Source organism: Ruditapes philippinarum, unplaced genomic scaffold (assembly GCF_026571515.1).
Source record: "Ruditapes philippinarum isolate M1 unplaced genomic scaffold, ASM2657151v2 ctg2986_1_1_1_1, whole genome shotgun sequence".
NCBI classification, from domain to species: domain Eukaryota; kingdom Metazoa; phylum Mollusca; class Bivalvia; order Venerida; family Veneridae; genus Ruditapes; species Ruditapes philippinarum.
Window position 1 is genome coordinate 48,529 of NW_026863956.1, and position 3,851 is coordinate 52,379.

Below are 3,851 nucleotides of genomic sequence, written 5' to 3' on the forward strand. Positions count from 1 at the left end.
GAAAGGTGAATCGTGCAAATTGATTTTCAAATAAATGTATGGCAAGTTGTGACAATTACTTAATATTAAGCATTTTCTAGTTCAACATTTCGCATGCTACTTGTAACAGTTAAACCGAGTCATTCACTTAATAGTGAAATATATCTTACCAAGAATTCCCCCATTGAAATCTACGGAAGAACAATGTGCCACTATCGCGGTTATGTTTCATTACATTATCGCAATTCCTTTTTAACGCGTACTAGAATATAACAATACTAAATTACACAATAGCATAGCATAGCATGGCATGGCATGGCATGGCATGGCATGGCATGGCATGGCATGGCATGGCATGGCATGGCATGGCATGGCATGGCAGGGCAGGGCATGGCAGGGCAGGGCAGGGCAGGGCAGGGCAGGACAGGGCAGGGCAGGGCAGGGCAGGGCAGGGCAGGGCAGGGCAGGGCAGGGCAGGGCAGGGCATAGGGCATAGGGCATAGGGCATAGGGCATAGCATAGCATAGCATAGCATAGCATAGCATAGCATAGCATAGCATAGCATAGCATAGCATAGCATAGCATAGCATAGCATAGCATAGCATAGCACACCACAGCACAGCATAGCACAGCACAGCATAGCATAGCACAGCACAGCATAGCATAGCACAGCACAGCATAGAACAGCACAGCACTACACTGTACGCACGTACCGCACCGCACTGCACGACACAGAACAACACAGCATAGCACGGCACAGCATATCATAGCACAGCATGGCACGACACATCAGCAAAGCAGAGCACAGCAGAGCAAAGCATATAGCACAAAACCGTATAGCACCAGAGTATAGCACGGCACAGCATAGCACGGCACAGCCAAATCACATATCATACAAACTAATGAAGGGCATATAAGTACTTCTTACATTTTAACATTTTCTGTTGTAAGGAGAACATTGGTTTTAGATTTCTTCTGTTAGAAATAATTCCATAACAATATTCTCAAGTCCTGAATTATTGCAATATGTTAGCCATTCAAACAAAACAAAACAAAATCAAGAAAGGCTAGCAGTCATTTAATATTTTAAGACTTGAAGCATGTCTACACATAGGAGAGCGAAAAGAATAAATGCTTTGCAGATTTTGCTCAACGAACATGTAAGAAGATGAAAGACACTTTATGATTTAGACGACATTCTAAGGGAAATAACTGTTAAAGATGAATAAATCTCTTTACCTAAACTGATAGATTATCACATTATTTAAACAATTATCAGAAAAAATCAGCCAAATATATTGTTAAATCATCTTTACGTAGAAGAAAACTTACCATTTAATATTGTTATTCTAAGATTTGTACTGTATTGGTGAAATATGATAGATAATGGATAAAATTCCTTTAAAAATGTCAACAAGAACGTTTAATCAAAAATATCAGTAAAAAGGTTTGTTTGACAAAGTTATCATTTATGTCGAAACAATAACCTTTGTATTATCAACTTTTAATCACGAGTAAATCACAAATATCAAACATTTACTATTTTTCTATCTGATAGAATCTCGGATGTTACAGAAATCACTCTCCGTGACTGTCAAGCAATTATGTAATCTCCGTAACGTTGCACATAGCGATTTGATTGGGTATATTTGCCAGAATATTCTTCACGAATATCAGTTAGTTAAAAACAAATCTGTTACCTTTTGAAAATTGATGTGTAAAACTATTTCTAGCACATGTCAATGAACATACATGATACATACATATATATATAAGTCATGGATATGTTATGAGACATTTCTGATATACGGAATCCATTTTAAGGGTCATGTGTCGCAATTGGATATCGACATTGTATTTCACTATTAAGTGCATGAGATAATTGAGTACATTTATTTTGAAACGATTTATTTTGCACGATTCTTTTTGAATTATAATTCTTTTCTTACTAAATGATAAATATCACAAGGCGTGCTAGAATATAACAATACTAAATTACAAAATATGTTAAGCAAAGCATAGCATAGCATAGCATAGCACAGCATTACACTGTATCGCACCGCACCGCACTGCACGACACAGAACAACACAGCATAGCACGGCACAGCAAGGCAAAGCAAAGCACAGCACAGCAGAACATAGCATATCAGAACACAACACAAGACAACCATATTTACATTCAACACAACATATTATGCTACTTTAAATTTGTTATTTTGTATAAAATCTAGGTATCGTTCTAATGATAATTCATTCTTATATCAACTATAAGACTGCAATCTGTAAGACGTTCTTAATTCAGCAGCCCATGTTTGTTCTTATATCAATAACTCTTTGCTCAACTGTTATCACAAACTACACCCCTTATGTTATATTAGAAAAAAACTAAACAAAATGTTAATCTCGCGACTTATTTATTATTTAATACTGTTATTCTAGCATATGAACTGGTACTCGTACTGATGATATATGTTAGATTTTGGTTAAAATTCCTTAATAAATGTCAGGGGAACCTATGATCAAAATATAAGTGAAAGGTTTTGTTTGACAAAGTTATCCTTTTATGTCAAAATAATATTCTTTACATTATCAAATCTTAATCGCGATTATCAAACATCTACTGTTTTTTTTTCTATCTGACACAATCTTGAATGTAAAGTAACTGGCAAACAATTAAAGGAGACTTAACTATACTTTCATATGTTTGACTTCTGTATCTAAACGTTTTGTTTATTTGTTATAAATATGTTAATAATGTACGTGAATATGTATTTATATTATACCATTTAAGTAAAGCTAATAATTTAAAAAGAAAGGTGAATCGTGCAAATTGATTTTCAAATAAATGTATGGCAATTTGTGACAATTACTTAATATTAAGCATTTTCTAGTTCAACATTTCGCATGCTACTTGTAACAGTTAAACCGAGTCATTCACTTAATAGTGAAATATATCTTACCAAGAATTCCCCATTGAAATCTACGGAAGAAAAATGTGCCACTATCGCGGTTATGTTTCATTACATTCTCGCAATTCCTTTTTAACGCGTACTAGAATATAACAATACTAAATTACACAAAAGCATAGCATAGCATGCATGGCGTAGCGTAGCGTAGCGTAGCGTAGCGTAGCGTAGCGTAGCATAGCATAGCATAGCATAGCATAGCATAGCATAGCATAGCATAGCATAGCATAGCATAGCATAGCATAGCATAGCATAGCATAGCATAGCATAGCATAGCATAGCATAGCATAGCATAGCATAGCATAGCATAGCATAGCATAGCATAGCATAGCATAGCATAGCATAGCATAGCATAGCATAGCATAGCATAGCATAGCATAGCATAGCATAGCATAGCATAGCATAGCATAGCATAGCATAGCATAGCATAGCATAGCATAGCATAGCATAGCATAGCATAGCATAGCATAGCATAGCATAGCATAGCATAGCACAGCACAGCATAGCACGACACAGCACAGCACAGCACAGCATATAGCACAAAACCGTATAGCACGGCACAGCATAGCACGGCGCAGCTCGGCACAGCGAAATCACATATCATACAATCTAATGAAGGGCATATAAGTACTTCTTACATTTTAACATTTTCTGTTGTAAGGTGAACGTTGGTATTAGATTTCTTCTGTTAGAAATAATTCCATAACAACATTCAAGTCCTGAATTATTGCAATATGTTAGTCATTCAAACAAAACAAAACAAAATCAAGAAAGGCTAGCAGTCTTTTAATATTTTAAGACTTAAAGCATGTCTACACATAGGAGAGCGAAAAGAATGAATGCTTTGCAGATTTTGCTCAACGAACATGTAAGAAGATGAAAGACACTTTATGATTTAGACGACAT